Consider the following 19,818-nt stretch of genomic DNA (forward strand, 5'->3'; position numbering starts at 1 on the left):
TAGTATTTTAAGTATGTTTATGATTTTGCTTGAACTGAATTCATAGTTGTCTTCAGCCTCATGTGGCGGCCTGTGGGCAATAGGTTGGATACATCTGTCAGCTAGTCTCTGAGGATGCAACAGGAAAAAAAGTTGGAAGCAATATTGAAGGTCCTCATATTTGCAGACCATGCATTGTGTGAGCTTCACAGCATTCAACCTGGGCTGAAGATCTCAGGCTAGACCTGTATGCCTCAGTTTTTCTGAGTAAGCAAAGCAAAGCACCCCAAATATAGTGACTTGAAGCAACACATGCTTCTACTTTCTCCTGACTCTTTGGGTGATCTGGGTAGTTGTTGTGGACTGGGTGATGCTGTTTACAGCTGGTGGTGGAGGATGGCCTCATAGATAAGCCCCAGACCCCAGTATAGATATATGCAATCATCTTGCCACAAGGCTCTCAACCTCCATGGAGCTGTGTTGTCTGACACCAGATGTCAAGAGGTTCCACAGTAAGGTGGTCTCCAATGCCTAAGTACCCTCCAAGCCTCTGCTTGCATAATATTTTTGTTTCATTGGTCACAGCAAATCACAAGACTAAGGCCAAAGTCCTCTAGGAGGGGCATAGAACCAGCAAGCAAGAACAAATGAAGTGTTTAACTGTCATGGTTAAAACTGGGGGTCACTTAGGAAGTGGTCCGTGACAGACCACTCCTTCCTATGTCCTCCCTGGCCCTTGGTGCCTTTATGTGGAGAAAGAGAGTGATATTGTTATTAATTTTGCGTGTAGATGTGTATGCAGATGTGTAGGCATACATTCATAGCTTTCTTTGGTGGGTAGATAAGAGGATCCTCAGTCACCCATGGGTGTCAACTAGAATATTAAAGGACTGGAAAAGTATAACTGCTTTCTTGTTTCTTTAAAAAATTATTTTATGTTCGTTGGTGTTTTGCCTATGTGTATGCCTATGTGAAGATGTTAGAGCCCCTGGAACTGAAGTTACAGACAGTTGTGAGCTGCCATGTGGGTGCTGAGAATTGAACCCTGGTCCTCTGGAAGAGCAGTCAGTGCTCTTAACCACTGAGCCATCTCTCCAGCCCACTTTCTTGGTTTTTAACCTCAAAGTCCTCATATTTTTCCTAAAGCCCAGGAGATCATATTGAGCATCCCATTTGGAGACCATGGACTTGCTCTGTCAAGAAAAGTATGTGGTTTTTCATATACTAAAATTGGAAACATCTACGTAGATGGCTAAATAAATAGACTGCCCTGCCGCACAAGCAGAAGGACCCAAGTTCAGATCCAAGCACTCACATAAAAATCCAGACGTGGCAATGTGTGCCTGCACCTTATAGGCCCAATGCTGGGATGTAGATAGGCAAGTCCCTGGGACAATGTTGGAAGAAAGGCTTATAACAGTAGATATCTGTTTCTGTGGGGAACAGAGTCGCAAGCTGAGGAGTGAGTGGACAATGCTCCTCTGGGAGACACTAGGATACTTCCTGCCCCTCCAGCCCCTCCTGATGACACCTGGCATTCCTTGATTCTACTTCTATGTTCCACCCTGGTATTGCCTTTCCCCTATGGCTGTCATCTCCCCTGTACATCCTGGGAAAAGGGCCCCTGATCATGCCTGTTAAGGACTGTAAAAATAATTTATTCTTTGAAATTTCCATATACGTATACAATATATCCTAATCATATCTGTCCCCTCTCCCCTATAAGGGATTTTCTTAGTATAGATTTATTGAGGTAGGAAGACCAAACCCTAAATACGGGTGGCACCATTTCACCTGGACTGCATAAAAGGGAGAAAGGGAGCTGGGCACAAACATTCATTTCCACTTCCTGACTGTGGATGCTCTGTGACCAGCTGCCTCACGCTCCTGCCACCATGTCTTCTTGTTACCATGGACTGTACTCTCAAACTGTGAGCTAAAATAAACGTTTTTCCCCTTAGGTTGCTTTTGTCAGGATAGTAATTTATTACAGAAACAGGAAAAGAAACTAACACACACCACCCCAACAAAATCAAAGAAGAGAGGAAGGAGGAAAGATGAAGAGAAAATGAGGAAGAGAGAGAGGGGGTCAGAGAAGGGAGGAAGGAGGGAGAGAGGGAGGGAGAAATGGGGGAGAAGGGGAGGGAGGGAGGAGAAGGGGGGAAGAAGGGAAAGGGGAGGGAGGAAGGAGGGAGAGGGAGGGAGGAAAGGAAAGGAAAAGGAAAAGGAAAGGGGCATAAGAATCTGTTTGCAAAGACACCTCTGAGATTTGATATAGGGGTTCTACCACAGCATGTGTGTCTCTGTGACGTCCTGTCCAGTGATGTAGGGGCCCCTTATGAGTGACTCCTTAGAATGATCCACAAACACAAGATGAATACCAAAAAACTACCAAGCCTCCTGGTAGCAGTTCATCCTCCCAAACAAAAACTCCAAGTGTGTGGCCCTGGAGATGCCCTTGGTGGCCTAGGTGAGATTGCCCTGTTGTATCTAGTGGCAGCTGAGTTTTTAAAGGCAAACTCAGTTCTCAGGAGTCTCTTTCTCCAGCTGAGCATCCCACTCCACTCTGTATTCAGTTCTTTTAGGTAACACACTGTCATTATATGTCATCTAAGCTTGCTGACTATTTAGGTAACCTGATTGCTCTGCCCACATCCTGGGCACATCAGAAAAAGTTCAAGGCAAGCTAGCATTCAAATGGGACCCAAGAGATTATAAAAGATAACTGAATCTCAGGCCATCCTGTGGACTTGCCCAGCTTTCTCCTGCCTAAGTGCTACCTCCCTAGCTCTTCTGCAGAACACCTGTCTTCTGCTGACTGCCTGGCAAACTGCTCACCTTTCAGAAAGTTCAAATGTCAGTTGCTCTACAGATGTGCCTTGGACACTGCTAAATGACAAGTAGCTGAAGTTGGGCCAGCCCAATAGGGGACCACGCTCTGTCACCAGTGAGGTAGGTAACAGTGGCCAAAAAGTTTAACTTTTCTGAGGTAAGCTTTAGATTTCTCCCACTTGTAAACTATGAATCCAAATTATGGCTCAGAGATGCCCTGTCTTGGGCTTATGCTGAGGCTGATCTGAGCCTGTGTGAGAGGCCCAGGTATAGAACAGGAGCCTCACTCTATGCAGGCTGTGGGACTGGGGCACCTTGCCATGAAACTTATAGTCAGAGGTTGGGGACATGGCTCTAGTGGTAAACTGTTTGCTATACAAATATGAGGACCTGAGTTCAGCTTTCCAGCACTTATATAAAAACCAGGCATATGAATATACACCTGTAATTCCTAATACTAGGGATGCAGAGACAGAATGATCCATGGCTGACTGGCCAGTCTAGCTGAATTGGTAAGTTCCAGGTTCAGTGAGAGGTTTTGTTGGCAAAAATCAGATGTAGGGCTGGAGATATGGCTCAGCAGTTAACTGAGTTTAGTTCCTAGCATCCATATCAGGAGGCTCACAACTGTCTATAACTCCAGTTCCAAGGGATCCAACACCACTGGCCTCTGCAGGCACATGAACTCACAGGCCCATATTCACAAACACACACTCTCACACACAACTAGAAGTAAAAGAAATAAATCTTTTACAAAGTAAAATATAGATAAACTGTATTCACAAATGAAATTACCAAAGAATAGATTTTAATAAGTATAAGATGTAGATGATTTAGGTTGATAGATGATGCTAACACAAACACACACACACACACACACACACACACACACACACACACACACACCTTCTAGACTGTACAACAACTCTTTTCAAATTAATTGAGGAATTACTAGGCATAGTTAGAAGGCAAGTTTTAGTCTGTGGACACCTGAGCACCTCATGCATTCCAAACAAGTTCCAGAAAGTGTGGAAGCCATAGACCCCAGAATCACACTGACTGAGCTGCTACCTTCCTGATCATCAAGAAGGAAGCACAGAGCCTAAAAGGGGCTGCTATTTACCCACAGAGGCCCACAAAGCTGCTGGGAATGACAAGCTAGAAGGCTCTACATGGTGGAGTTGAATGGTAATTCATTCACTGTTTAAAGCAGCTGCTAACCATAAACCATGAGCGTTTTCTCTGTCCATCGCAAGTGTGTTTCTTCCACTCCACGAGCCAACACTCTCAATTGCTGACCAAGGGAAGCTGCCTTTCCAACTTGTCTGAGATGGAAGGAAGAGGAGGTGAACTTGAAAATCTCAAGAGCAAAGACCTTCAGCTTGTAGGAGTTGTCTGGACACAAAGCAGCCATGACCAAGATCTCTAGGATTCCGAGAAGGGTTTAGGGACAGTCATTTCTCTTCTACCATGGTTATCAGACTGCTCACATTAGAGAAACATAAAACCCATCCCTCTTTGGGGAACACCAGCTAATGCAACTCTGCTGTGGGGCATGCTGAGTCCTGTGGAATTCCTAAGTATACCCTGGAGTTGTTCCACAATTAAGAGGGCATTTTGTTCTGCTGCACCAAGGAGGGGCTGCCCCCTAAACAAGCCTGTTCCATGAGCTCTACACCTTGTTCTCCACATCTGATCATTCCTGCTACTAGGTACTTTCCATAGGTACTTGCCAAAGCTAGGCCCACTCTTCTAAGCTCAACTAGAAAGGGATGTGCTATTCAAGGAGAGAGCTGGAACCCACTAGCTCTCAAATGTGAACTTGTCAAGACTGTGCTCTGTCCTAAGGCTGATGCCGGGTAAGCTCCTGGAACCACAGCCCTAGTGCATTGCCCCCATCAAGTCTGGGAAATGGAAACAAATTAATCATTAGGTGCATTTACACCCAGAGGATCAAGAGGAACCCAAAGGACATGTACTGGAGAAGGCTCATTCATACTCCTGCAACATGGACTCCAGCAATCCTTACCATTTTCTACCACACTCCCACACATCTTTGTGCTGTGCTCTGGAAATAAGACAAGTGAAACATCTAGCTCATGTCCTCAGAAAGTTGACAATTCTGTAAAAGACATGATACAACATGTGCTGTTTAGTTTTTGTCAACTTAACACACAAAAAAGTCACTTGGGATGAGGAAAGTTCAGTTGAAGAAATGCCTCCATCAGATTGGCATATAGGCAAGTCTGTGGGCATCTTCTTAATTGTTGACTGATGTGGGAGGGCCCAGCCACCTATGGGTGATGTCACACCTGGGAAATCAATCCTGGAGAGTGTAATAATGGTGATTGAACATAAGCCATGGAATCAAGCCAATAAGCAGAGTTCCTGTCCTAACTTCCCTTCATGATGTACTGCAACCTGTAAGCTGAATTAAACCCTTTCCTCCCCAAGTTGATTTTGGTCAGTGTTTTATCACAGCAACAGAAACCAAACAGCCAAACCAGGACACAGACTTCTAGGAAATAAAAAACAAAGTTGCTCTGCTCTAGTGAGGATTACTGATGGAGGACATGAATTTTACCTAGTCTTACCCATCATAATTTCATGGTCATATATTTTCAACTTTCCTAAGGATGTCTCAAATATGGGAAAAGTCTTATAATCTAAAGAACAGGAACCAGAAATATTGTTTGTAAGCAGTCTTCTGTTTTTATAAATGTGGGATGTGTGTAAAACTAACTGTATAGAATGAGAATAAGAGACTTGTGTATTATAAATACACATCCATCCTGGGCAGCTCTGCACTGTTGGGCAGATTGTACACTATGTAGCAGCATCTGGCCACAGATTTAGTGGGGACTGAAACTCAGCTGTGTACCTTGGCATAGTGTTATATTTACACAGAGGAGGAAAACAACGAACCCCCTTTTCAAATTTTCACAAGATACCCTTTGCTGGTAGTGGTCTTAAATCTGAGAGATTAAAAAGTACTTCACATCAAGGGCTGGGGATGTAGCTCAGCTGAATACCATTACTAGAAGCAACTTAGAAAGGGGTTTATTTCAGCTTATAGTCCATCATCCAGGAAAATTGGGGCAGGAATCTGGAGGCAGGAACTGATGCAGAGGCCATAAGGGTGGGTGGGGTGCTGCTTATTGGCTTACTTACCATGGCTTGCTCAGCCTGCTTTCTTATAACACCCAGGACTACCAGCCCATGTGTGGCACTGCCTACAGTGAATTTGTCTCTCCCACATCAATCTTCAAGCAAGAAAATGCACTACAGGCCAATTTGGTGGAGGCATTTTCTCAATTGAGATTCTTTCTTCCCAAAATGAGTCTGTGTGTCAAGTTGACATAAAACTAGCCAGCACACATGGAAATGTTATTTGGCTTAGCTCTAATATTAGCACTTTCTCTTTTTACTACTTCCCACTTGTTTTTAGTAAAGCAACATGGGGAAAATTCAAAGATGTTTTGAAGTAGGTGCACACATGCTGTTGAACAGAGCTGTGCCAGCTGTGGGCTGGCAGGTAGCACCACCTTGGGGTGGCTCAAGTTATTGTTTCAGTAGCCGGCACATGACAGTCTAGGTTCGTGCTAGGAAGGCAGATTAGGTGTGTCTATGCACGACATTAACGAGGACAATGCTAACACTCACACAAACATAAGGTGGTGCTACAGAGTGCTGAGTGTCCCTTAAAGATCTATGTGTCAAGGGTTTGGGCCCCAGACTGCGGCACCATTGTCAAGTAGTAGAAACTTTAAAAAATGAGGCCTAGTAAGAGATCTTTAGGGAATGTGCCCTGAAAGGGATAGGAATACTCCAGCCCTTCCGCTTTCCCTCATGTTCCTTTCCTGACCATGAAGTGAATGGCTTTGCTTTATCAAGCATCTTCTCTGTGATCCTTCGCCTCATCGCAGGCTCAGAAGTGACCGGACCCACCAATCATGGACTAGTACCTCCAAAACTGAGCCAAATGAGATTTTCCTCATTATAAGTCGATGATGTCAGTGTTGTCACAGTGACAGAAAGCTGGTGTAGCAATTACTTCTCTTATTGCTATGACCAAGTCCTATGTGAGAAGCAACGTAAGGGAGGAAGGGTTTATTTAGACTCACAGTTTGAGGAGATACTCCAGCATGGCAGAGTGGGAGATGGCTGATCAATATTGCATATGGAGTCAAGAAGCAGAGAATGGACAGGAAATGGAGTTGGCTATAAAAATCTCAAGGTTCAGCCCTATGGAGGAGGGGTCCACTTCTGTTAGAAAGGCTTTCATCTCCTAAAGATTCCACAATCTTCTAAAATAGCAAAACCAGCTGTGGACTAAGTGTTAAACACATGATCTATGAAGGACATCTCACACTCAAACCACAAGAACCAGCTAACACCCAGTGGGTCGATTTCGGCTGCTGCTAAGAATTCTCACAGAAGCTACCTCAAGGTGTAGCCTGTGATGCTTGTTTCCCTGCTTCTCTTCTTAGAGAGGCCTGGGGCTCTCCTTTGTTCATGGCCTCTTTCAGCACCCTTTGCTTTCTTGGAAGCAGTATTCCGACTTGAGTCCTGACTCCACAGGGACTTCCTTCTCACAGTGTTGTCTGGCGCTCCCCTCCACACACACACACACACACACACACACTCACACTAGTGGCAGAGGCTGCTATCATTCTCAGAAGTCTTTCACTCTCTTACCTCCCTTCTTCTTGAACTTGGCACCACCTCTCAGGGTTGGGCCTCCCACTCCTCTTTGACAGGCTCTGACCATCTCCACCTCAGCATAGGACAGTGCTCACGAAACAGACCCCATTCCCAAGGCCTTGGCAAGGCTCAAGCTCACCAGAACTTAGAACATGGAATTCATAGGGGCTCCAAGTAGAGAACAAATGAAGAACAAACCTTATTCCCAGGATCCATACCTGAGTCACTGCCAAGCTGCCTTCCTGGAGCATCTCAGGGGAGTGAGTAGCAGGGGCTACGATTGCGAGGAGACTCTGCTCCATAGCTTCATGGAGTAGAGTTTGACCTGTTCTCCCTCCTCCTCCTTCTCTTCCTTCTCCATAACTCATGACAGATAATTAGGTGGGCACAGTAATGACAGCAACCAGCCACAGGCAAAAGGCCAAAGCCAGGCAGCAAACACAGGGGTCACTGCAAGACTGGGCACCTCACATCTATAGGGACTGTGACCAAGACACAAAAATAACTGTAGTGTAGCCCATAGTTTTCCACTACTACCAGGTCCTGGTGGTCCTGGCCTCCACTAACAAAGGGACAGAGAAGGGCAGGGAGCCTGCAAGAAAGCCACATTATGAAAGGATCCAGACAGGGTATTTCTCTCAGAGCCTGACCCACTCTCAGCCTCTGCAGCTACCACACATGCCCCTGTCAGTCCCAGCTCGTGCCTCTGTCATATACCTGCCAGGTGACAGCCATTTATTTCCCAAAGCAGGCTGCCACTGATGATTAGGACAAAGAAAGCTGGCAGGATGGGTACAGGTGGCCACAGCTGTAGGCAGAAGTCATCAGGGACAGTATGGGTGACTTTCACCACTGTGGTTTTGAAATAATGGCACAGAATACAGGAGCCAGACAGCGAGAGCCACTGCCATGTGGAACTTCCCTAACTCCCCAGGGCTTGTCCTGTGGCCAGCCTCTCCATCTGCAGTGGAGGAAGGGGGGCAATAACAAGTGTGAATTCACAAAAGAGGAACAGGGACATATAATGTTCCCAATCCTAGGGAGACAAGCTCAGGCCACTGTCACCCTTAGACACTCCCCTCAGAGGAGGCATCAGGAGGATAAGGCATGGCTCCCAGCCTTGTCACTTTCTCCTTGGTTTTTCCCAGCCCACAATGGGCCAGCAAGGAGGCTGGACATATTGGGTACAGCTGTTAGCTCTGTGTGTCCAAGAATAAGAACAAGGCCAAGTCTCACTTACTAGAGATCCTAACATAGGCTTGTGATGTGAACTGATGTCTGATGTCACTCTCAAGGCAGGGATCCAGAGACAAAACTTGGTCCCTTGATGTGGCTTGGTGAGGGGATGGGGAAGAATGAGGGAGTGGGTGAAATCCTCATACTCTTAATGGGTTGTGTGTGCCACCAAATTCAGGGAGGTCAGAACTGGCCACACATGGTCATTCATACAAGCAGATATGTCTGGCTGAGGACTGTTCCCAACCCACCACAAGCTTCACAGATTAGCACCCAGGGAAAGGGAACTATCCCAGTAGTCTTCATCAGATGGCATATATCCTGGTTGGTTTTATGACAATTTAACACAAGCTAGAGTTATCTGAGTAGAGGAACTTCAGTCAATATCAGATTGCCTATAGGCAACTCTGTGGGACATTTTCTTAATTAATTACTGATATGGGAGAGCCCAGCTCACTGTGAATGGTGTCACTCTGGCCGGTTGCCCAGGGCTGTAAGAAAGAAAGCTGGGCAAGCCATGGGCAGCAAGCTAGTAAGCAGCACTCCTCCATAGCTTCTGCTTTAGTTCCTGCCTTGAGTTACTGTTGCACAATTCCTAAATATTTTTATAATAAAAAACTGGAGCCAGATATCAGAGTGAAAGCTGAAGGATCAGAGAGACAAAGGAATAAGCCACTAGAGAAACTTTTCACCTCGCCAACTCCACAAATCCTCTGACTGAATACCTCTGAGTACTCAGCCAAAAAGAACTGGTTCCTGTCTCCTCATGCCATATATACCGTTCTCTGCCCAGCCATTTCACTTTCTTCCTAGTGCTGGGATTAATGGCATGTGTGCTTCCCAAATACTGGTAGCAAAGGCATGAGATCTCAAGTGCTAGGATTAAAGGTGTATGATTCCCAAATACTGGGATTAAAGGTGTGTGCCACCACTGCCTGGCTCTGTTTCTCTCCTAGAGTGAATCAATCTCATGTAGTCCAGTGTGGCTTTGAACTCACAGAGATCCAGACGGATCTCTGCCTCTCCAGTGCTAGGATTAAAGGAGTGTGCCACCACTGCCTGGCCTCTATGTTTAATCGAGTGGCTGGCTCTGTCCTCTGATCTTCAGGCAAGCTTTATTTGATACACAATATATCACCACAGCTAGTAAGTAGGCTCATCTGGTTAAAAGGTGCTTGCCACCAAGACTGACTGAGTTAAATCCCGGGACTCACATAGTGGAAGGAGAGAACAGTCTCCCTAGTGTTGTCCTCTGACCTCCACACACACTCTGTGGAATGCACATACCACCTCCCCCAATAAATCAATGCACTAAAAATGAATTTATGGGGATGGATGGATGGAGAGGTGTCTCAGTGGTACTTGCAGCTCTATCATGAAGACCTGAGTTTGGATCCCAGCACCCATGTGGCGTGGTTCACAAAAAGCCTGTAATTTTATCTCCAGGGATCTGACACACTCTTCTGGCCTTTGAGAGCATCAGCACACACTCACACATAAATACAATAAAAACATTTACAAATGGATTTATGAACCCATTTCCTCTGGTTCCACTCCTCCTGAGCACAAAATAAGCTAGTGTACAGATACTGGGAAAGGAAGGTGTTCAGACTGGATGGGACAGAAGTTAGTAGTGATTCACGAAAGCCTGGACACTCAAAGTCAGTCTTTGGAGGCAGTAAGCCTCACAGTGACTCTTGTATAATATTAGAAGGACCAGGGGCTTCCCAGGGGCTCAGGAGAGAAACTACGAATGGCAAGGACTATTTTTGGGAAGTAGAATCTCAACACACCGAGCTCTATAGTCAGTCCACTTGCTTTAATTCCTCTGGGATAACATCCTATCTACACAGCTTCAGTTCTGGTCTCATGCCTATCTCCTTTCTTGCCTAATTTCTCTCTATATTTATCTACTGTTCCCTCTAAGTTCTATCTTAATTCTGCCTTATCTAGGTCCTTTTCATCTTGTTCTTACCCAGCTAGTACTTCCCCATCTGACTGTTCCTCATCTTCCATCTCGTCCACACATACTCTCTGGTCAAATTCCTTCTTATTCCTCTCCGTTCTCTATCTCTAAGTTCTCTAGGTTCCTCCTAAGTCTCCCAGGAATCCAGTTATAAACCCAAACAATAGCAATCCCCTGGTCGAGCAAGGTCACCAGGCTTGAATTCTACGTGGTCATAAAGGCAGGTAAGAATTTTCCTCAGGCAGTGACCACCAGGCTTCCACAGTCAAACGGAAGGGTGATAAGAATCACATAGAGGAGCAGTAATTGATCATTATCATTTGCAACCTAAAAGGGAAGTGACTAATGAATTAACTAAAGGCTAAATTCGGGTAATATCCAAGAAGAGGGATCTTATGTGCTCAACTATAATCTTAAACATGATTGGTAGAAAATGTTAAGAATCTATAAGTTGCTAGGTCAATGGGAGAAAATAAAACTGCCTTCTTTTTTCCTGTGGTTCCTATCTGTCTAAGCTATCTGCCGTTTTTTTCCTGCAGGGTTGGGGAAAGTGTGCTTGGTCGCTAAGCAACCTGTGTACAGCTAGATGCCTCTGGTGATAGTTAAAGGGAGATCTGGAACTGGACGTAATATTTGGGAAAGGAGGAAGTTAAACTTAATTGACACATCCGCCAGGCCTTCTCAAACAGGTAGTCTGGACTCTTAAGAGAGTACAGAGGTGTCTCTGATAAGGTACTTTCCTCTGTCTGGGGATGGACCTGGCCGGATGTTGCCAATGACAATAATTACAGGGAGGCTTGAACTGGGGTTCTAGCTGTGCATAGCTGTCAGAGCACAAGGTTATCTAAATATTCCTTTAGTAGAGGGGAAATGGTGCCCAATAAATGATGGAAAAGCTACAATAGCACATGCGAAACTCATAGCAGGAAATGACTGATAATCAGAAGCCAAATATCACCAAGGCTCCTTGAGCCTCAGCTTGACCTCTGGAAGGCCCTTGGCTTCTTCCAGGTATTAGCTTTGTCATAATCAGCTGAAGTCCTATTTGTATATTTTTGTGGCTTGCAGCAGGTGACAAGTACAGACTAGCAGGTTCCTGGACGATTCTCTGCTTTTCAATTTCCCCTTCTCACTTTTATTCCTGTGTTTTGCCATTTGTCCTTGCTGCTGCTCTGTTTATCTATAAAATACCTCCTGTCTGAAGACCCTTCTTCCTAGGAATAGGGAGATGATGGGATTCAAGCACTCATCTTCTGTTTGGTTCTCGTAAAGGAGAACTCTGACTCTAGTGTAGACATAAGAGAGGGTGGCTTGTACCATGACTAGGTGTGCCCAGGGTTGCTGCTCACAGTGTTACCTGTACCCTGTGGGGTCCAGGAGCTCCACCATCACCTGTTTCACAGTCAAGCTCCAGCCCCAGAAATTTGCCTAGAATTCTCATAGGACCCTTAACTTGATAAACTTCACTGAGGGCTCTCAAGAGGACCAAACAGTGAAAGGTCAAGTGGTTTCTTTTGAGCATCTGGTATTGGAGTAAAGAAACAAGATCCCCCAAAAGCAACAAGTAGCCTTTGCTTTTAAGCATTTCCTTCCTTGTCTCTCAGATCTCATAAAATCTTTTCTTGGCTTGCTAAGTCTCCTGGTCCCAGAGCACATATCCTTCTTCTGAATGACAGCCACTGATGAATGAAGTGCCATGCTGCCATCATTTCTACCACCCCTCTGTTACAGCCAGGCAAAGCAAAAAAAAAAAAAAAAAAAGACCCACTTAACAATGGAGACATTTGGCTCTCTGGACAATTAGTTACCCAAAGTTCCTCTGTAAAGTTGGGGCATCCATCTTCAGCCTACAGGCCTAGAGTATCTGGCAGACTTTTCTGTGAAGCAGGAATTTTGGACTGTCCTGGCTTGTTTTGGCAAAGTTTGTCAGTCACTTTCCTCTGTGTCCTGCAGAATGTGTGGCAAACTCTTCTGTGAAACAGGAATTTTGAAGGACTGTCCTGCCTTGTTTTGGCTAAGTTCAACAGTTCTTTTTCCTGTGTGTTCTGCCTGTCTAGTCTGCATATCACATTGTTAGCAGTCAAAGGCAAGAACAGTTTCTTTGCCCAGTGGCTAACATTACCATAATGAAAGCAAACTCCATAAGGAGTTTCTTCAATGCCCATCATCTCTGAAGTAATTTGGTACTGTCAGGAACAGATGTGTCTCATTATCATGAAAAACTTTGTTAACAGTGCTTCACTGTCCAGAAAAGTCTAAGTTCTTAAAACATTTTAAATGCCATATTCTGTAGGTCTTTGGAGTGTTTAAAGATTACCTACCTAATTGAAATATTCCTTTGTATACCTAAAAAACTTAACTAACATGACTATAAGTTTGATTATCACAGATGACTACTAATCAGTATTTATTAATTATATTTTACAATTTTAAATGAATTGCATAAACATAGTATCATAAACAAGAGTAGAAATATACATACAGTATAACAAAATTAACTTTAAATTTGTATCAATAAACTAAAATCTATAGCAATGTTAAATATTTCAGACAAGTTGCTTTTTAAAAGTAGATTCAATAATCTACCCTTTTATCCTATCATATCTATAACCTACATTTCTGTATCACCCTCAATTAAATGTTTTCCTTTATAAGAGTTGCCATGGTCATGATGTCTCTTCACAGCAATTGAAACCCTAATTAAGACAGCCACCGTTGAAAAATTCCATGTGGGACTTTCAGGGGTGTGACCCCTAACTTTTAGATGTGGAGGGAGACAAGGCTTCAGTCAGGATGCTGGTATGTAAATATCCTCTAGTATAAATGGACATTTCCTGTCCTGCCCACCTGCTCCCAAATAACCAACACAGAGGCTTAATATTACTTATAAATGCTTGGCCAATAGCTCAGGCTTATTATTAACTAGCTTTTATGTTTTAAATTAACCCATATTCCTTATTAATGCTCTGCCACATGGCAGTACCTTTATTAGCATGGCATGTTCATCTCCTCTGTGTCTAGCTGGTGACTCCTTACTCCCTCCTTCTTCCCATCATTCTCAATTTGGTTTTCCTGCCTAACTTCCTGCCTAGCTACTGGCCTGTCAGCTTTTTATTAACCAATGAGAGTAATACATATTCATAGTGTAGAAAAGGATTGTCCCAGACAGGCAGTGGTGGCACACGCCTTTAATCCCAGCACTCAGGAGGTAGAGCCAGGCAGATCTTTGTGAATTCAAGACCAGTCTGGTCTACAGAGCAAGATCCAGGACAGGCACCAAAGCTACACAGAGAAACCATGTCTCAAAAAACCAAAGAAAGAAAGAAAGAAAGAAAGAAAGAAAGAAAGAAAGAAAGAAAGAAAGGAAGGAAGAAAGAAAAGGATTATCCCACAGCATTTCCCCCTTTTTGTCTAATTAAAAAGCAAAGGTTTTAACTAACATAGTAAAACTATACACAATAAATACAATAACTACATACAAATATATACAGGCAAGAATTACATTAACAATGTCCAGTCCATTTGCATTTGACAAAGTCAGAGAAAATATTCTATTGTCTATTTTATCTTTGTGAATCTAAAGTTTTGTACCTAATTTATCTTTTATCATAACTAAAGAAAACTGTAACTATCTTGTCTTCAACTCCATCAAAAACCCCAGAAGGGTGAAATGTTACCTAATGACAGGGACTTCAAGCTGCCTGGACAGTCACCCAAAGTTCCTCTGCAATGTTGGGGCATCCAACTTTGGCCTACATGCCTGGCCTGTCTAACCTGTGAAGTAGGGGATTTTGATTGACTGTCCTACTTTGTCTTGGCAAAGTTTGGCAGTCACCTTTTTTACTTCCTGTTAGTCCTTTTTGAACAGTAACTGTCAGCTATTGAGGCAAGGGCACTTTATTTGCCCACATGGCTAGCTTTTGCCTTATGTAGTTTCTTTGATGCCGATCATCCTCTTTGAAGTAATTGGTGCTGCCAGGAGCAGACATGTCTCACTGTTGAGAAAAGTCTGTTCTTAAAACATTTTAAATGCCATATTCTGTAGCCCTTTGACATGTTTGAAGATTACCTATCTATCTGAAATATATCTCTGTATGACCTTGAAAAACCTAATTAACATAACTATAAGTTTGTTATTATAGATGACTATTAATCTATTTTTCTTAATTATATATTATATTTCTAAATGAGCTGCATAAACATAATACCCAAACAAAAGTAGAAATATATATACAGTGTAACAAAGTTAACATTAAATTTGTATCAATAAATCAAAATTCATACTAATGTAAAATAATAGTAAGAATAATAGTTGCTTTTTGGATTAAAGTATATTCAATAATCTACCCTTTTACCCTATCATTTATATATCTCTCCTTTTCTTTTTAGAATGAGATCCTTGAATCTAATCTCCTTGTTTAGCTTCTTCCTGACCATTACCAATAACAATTTGTAACCAACCTCCCTTAAATGATAATAAACATTCATAACCCATTTTTGGGATATGTGAGCATAGTTTTCTAGGTTACTTCCTGTTGATTGGGGGCACTGGTAATCTTAGGAGAACCCTGAGAAAATTTAGGATTAATGTCAAGTCCTGACTAGAGTATTCTGTTAGGCTGGATCATTTCAGCCAGCAGCCTTGAAGCTGTTCTGGATGCATAACTCAGAGGAAATTGCAACAGAGGTGCTCAGAAACATTGGGTCATCTGGGCCATCTGTTCCCATAGGCGATTTTTCAAGGGGTCTTCCTTGATCAAACCTTAATTTTCTTAACCCAGAATGAATCCAGAGCCTCTTATTTCCTGTGAAATAAAAGCAGAACCTCTTTATCAAAGCAACATATCTTTTGACTTAAAATTTGAAGTCAAGATATTTTAAAAAATATACAGCTTGGTTTAATCTAGCAGCTTTCATGATAAAATATTGTAGAACATTTAAGATGTGTTACCTTCGTTTATGTTGCATTTGCTTAACTCTGTGAAACTGTGTTACTGTGCCTATCTAAGACACTTGATGGTCTAATAAAGAACTGAACAGCCAATAGCAAGGCAGGAGAAAGGATAGGTGGAGCTGGCAGGCAGAAAGAATATAGAGAAGGAAAAATCTGGGAGGAGATAAAAATAGTAGCCAGAGAAGGAGGAGGACTCTAGGGGCCAGCCACCCAGCTACACAGTAAACCACAGAGTAAGAAACAAAGAAAGGTATACAGGAAGAGAACAGAAGAAGGCCAGAGGCAAAAGGTAGACAGGATAATTTAAAGTTAAGAAAAGCTGGCAAGAAACAAGTCAAGCTAAGGCCAAGCATTCATAATTAAGAATAAGCCTCTGTGTGTGATTTATTTGGGATTTGGGTGGCAGCTCCCCCATAAAAGACCAAAAACTAACAATAACAGTCAAATATTTCTTAGCAGTTATCATCTGTTCATTAGTAGTCAAAAAATTTAAAGACAACACAATAACATACAGTATCCCAGACTCTCTGTATTTTACATCTTTACATTGCTTATTTTATTTTTTATTACTCTATTCCTCTTTAAGGACTTTATTTTAAAACCATATTTTTTTCATCTAAAGTTGTATATATTCGTTTTTTCCTCTCTCTTAAGCCTATGAATATTTTTTATAGACACTGTGACCCATTTAGAGGCTCTTTTTGTCTGAATCTGTCCTTACTGCACATTGGTAACCTTTTCTGTCTGCATGAGCAAAAAAAACTGCTATGTAACTTAGATCATGGTGTGCTGGTACTGGCTCCTCCCCCTTGGTAGGAGGCTACCCTCATGGTGATGGAGGTACATTTACCACCAGCTCTGAAAGCCATGTTTATTGCCCCAACTCTGGAAGTTTCTGGATCCACACCATCACTGAATAGCATGCTGCTTGCTGCTCATAAACCCCATTTAAGTGTTTGGTAGCAGGGCCTCTTAAAAGAGCTGCCCATTTTTGCCATTAGCTCTGAGCCAGGAAGCCATCTCTTAAAGGAGCCATGCCTCTGCTCACTACCAGCAAACAGATCCCATCTGAGAAAAATGCAGCTACCAAGAAGCGGTGCTTTACTCCATTCTTGTGTGTCTAGAATTCTTTTTTTTAAGCTTTGTCAGGTTCTATGTGGAAATTTCAGCCCCACATTGAGCACCATATATAAACAAACATTTCCTGTCCCAATCACCTGTTCCCAAATATTGGGTAGCCGCTTCCCAAACTACTGCACAGAGGCTTATATTAATTTTAAATGTTTGGTCAATACTTCAGGCTTATTACTAATTAGCCCTTACATTTTAAGTTAACCCATATTCCTTATTTACACCTTGCCATGTGGCAGTACCTTTATTAGCATGGCACATTCATCTCCTACTCCCTTGCATCTGGCTGGCAGCTCCTCACTCTGCCCTTCTCCTTCCCATCATCCTTAGTTTGGTCACCCCGCCTAAACTTCCCACCTGGCTACTGGCCAATCAGTGTTTTATTAAACCAATTTGAGTGAAAAATCTTTACAGTGTACAAGAGGATCATTCCACAGCACTCTAGCTATTCCTTGACATCATAACACGCAAGTAGTTATGGACATTTTAACTTGCAACCTTCCTAAGCTCTAGGAGATGACAGCATTAAGATGTCCTTAGAAATCTCTGTGCTGCTGGAGTCTGGCAGCAGACAGGAGGTACATTCTGTACCTCTTCTCATCTACTACTCAAGTACAGAACCCTGTGGCAGTCCTTAGTACTACCCAGGCCTGCTGGCAGCCAGTGTCTCAATACCATTGGTGATGCCAGCCCTGAGGCTGAGGACAAGTTCTACTGCTCACAGCCTGGCTGCATGACCAAGTCACCCTAAACGGCATAAGTTTGCCCAGACCTGGGTTGGCCCAGCAAAGACAACAAGATTCCTGCTTCAGTGTCCATGGCTGTTGCTCCATTCATCACTCCACAGGCATCCAGCCTAGTCAGATTTTCCTGTTTAAATAGATGTCATCTAGCATCCTGTGTTCTGCCAGCCCCTGCTGCAAATGGTAGATCCTGACAGTAGTCATTTGAGTGGCCCTGCTGGGACCACACCTGCCATGCCCTCTGCCCTCTCCCCACGGCCTGTCACCTGTCTCTCAGCTTGAGCTTGTTCCCTTTCTCTTCCCATACTCCTTCCAAGACTGGACATCGTGGGTCAGTAGCTGGACAAAGTCTTGGCCATCATGTCAGAAAGGAGCTAAAAGGGAGCAGTGTCCCCAGGGTGGAAGTGCTGCTGCTGGAGGATCAAGGTAAGAAAGAGAGGGAAGGATCTGGGTGGAGGCTCGATCTAGTACAAACATGACAGAAAAGAGCATCTGTGGGGCTGGACATACTTAGCTCTTCTAGAGGACCAGGGTTCAGTTTCCAGCCTTGTTAGATGGCTCACAAGTATCTATAACACTAGCTTCCAAGGGGATCCAATCCCTCTGGTCTCTGCAGGCACCCAAATGCACATGTACACAGCCACACAGAGACACACACATATGTACATAATAAAAAATAAAGAATTTTTAAGATTATTCTGTGTATGAGTATCTAGCCTGAATGTATGTAGGTGTACCATGTGCATACTTGGTGCCAGTGGAGGTCAGAGTTACAGATGGCTGTGAGCCACCATGTGGGTGATGGGAACTGAACTCAGGTCCTCTGCAGAGAAAAAGAAAAAAGCAAGTTCTCTTAACCCTGAGCCATCTCTCCAGCCCCTGAAATAAATACTAAATAAATAAATAAATAAATAAATAAATAAATAAATAAATAAATAAATAAATATCCTGTGTGGATTCGATAGCCACGCTCTGGGTAGTTGAGGGGTCTGACTTCCAGGTTCAAATAACCTCCAGTGACTTTGGGTACACTTCATTTCTCTGTCATCTGGATTTCCTTCTCTGAGAATCTGCCAGATTCAGGGAACCTGCCCACAAGCAGCTCGGAAGTGACACCGAGGTCATTTCAAAAGGTGAGGAGGATTCAGTCTGGTCACCAGGAAGAGAAACAACTCTTTTCTAAGGCTCAGGGGTGTTGAGCCTCAGGACACTACACATTCTTTCCAAAACAGTAGGCTGAGAGAAAAACTATTTCCAGGCAGGAAGAGACATAGGGCCAGTAAATAAGGAAGGTGAGGCCCAGACTGCTCAAACTGAAGTTAGGGGCTCAGCCTTCAGCTTCTAGCGTTTCCTCTTCACTGAGCTGGGTCACAGGCTAAATCGTGGGGCGGGAGTCTGGAATGATCAGGTTGGCTCTGTGAATGGCTGCTTGCCATGGCAACAGGCACTGCGGAGATTCAGAGCCTGTTCTAATGGGAGCCTCTTCTGATGGGCACCTGCTGCCCAGGGACACCTCAGAGCTCTTTACTGCAACAGCAGGCTGCTTCTAGGAGGCCTTCTGGGATCTGGACTGGAGAAAAGCCCCACGCTCCCCCATCTCTCATCAGAGTCCACTTTTCCTCCAGCCAGCTTTCAAATCATGTCTAGTGGAAAAGCAAGCAAATTGGGCACAGAATCTGTCCAGAACCACCTCGCAGATTTCCCAGCCTCGGCCTGAGCTTCCGCCAGCAGAAGGCAGCAAGCTGGAGAATGCTGCCTTCCCGCTGCTTGCTGAGCCAAGCATTGCTGCTTCTCCTAGGAGGCTCACCCATTCATCCTTCCAAAGCACCAGTGACAAAAATTGACAGGCTTTCCAGGGAGCAGTGGAGGCTGCGCCAGGCCTCCCCCTGGTGGTGGCGGCCAACAGGATGCATCTACCAGCATCCCTCTCCTCCCTTCCCCATTGCTGATATGGATGGCACTGATGCCCACTACCCCCTACCCCCAGACACCAGGAGGCTTCCCAAATGTCACCCTCTCAAAGTGGCTATGACTCTCCACGGGGACTATGAATAAAGATAGTCCCGGATGTCAGCCTTCCCTGGAGATGGCCTCCACTAAAGGGAACTCCCCAGTCAGTGTTGGTTCCTGATAGCTCAAGCTGAGTTATGGTCCTGCCGTCTCACCCCAGGTTGGAACTTCCCCATTTTAGTTGACTTGGGCTATATAGTAAAATGCCATAAATGGGGTGGGGAGAAGAGGTGGTCATAAAAAATGGAAGTGCTTTTCCTGTA

At 44.0% G+C, this 19,818-nt stretch overlaps 2 long non-coding RNA genes across 14 annotated transcripts in view; one reads left to right on the forward strand and one right to left on the reverse strand.

Moving 5' to 3' along the window:
* Nucleotides 1-7,630, reverse strand: LOC121824710 (uncharacterized). The gene is made up of 2 exons (XR_006066655.2): nucleotides 7,510-7,630; nucleotides 1-108 (listed from the first exon to the last, which is right to left on the reverse strand). It is a non-coding gene; the product is annotated as an uncharacterized LOC121824710 (long non-coding RNA).
* The window catches only part of LOC143271198 (uncharacterized), a 26,772-nt gene continuing 13,806 nt past the window's right edge, over nucleotides 6,853-19,818 (forward strand). For 2 of the 13 annotated variants that reach the window (XR_013048438.1, XR_013048439.1), the window contains exons 1-3: nucleotides 7,782-10,941; nucleotides 13,403-13,516; nucleotides 17,863-17,971. This is a non-coding gene — a long non-coding RNA (uncharacterized LOC143271198). The other 11 variants (XR_013048431.1, XR_013048432.1, XR_013048441.1 and 8 more) reach the window with 11 other exon arrangements.

This window comes from Peromyscus maniculatus, chromosome 1, assembly GCF_049852395.1.
Source record: "Peromyscus maniculatus bairdii isolate BWxNUB_F1_BW_parent chromosome 1, HU_Pman_BW_mat_3.1, whole genome shotgun sequence".
Classification (NCBI taxonomy): Eukaryota; Metazoa; Chordata; class Mammalia; order Rodentia; family Cricetidae; genus Peromyscus; species Peromyscus maniculatus.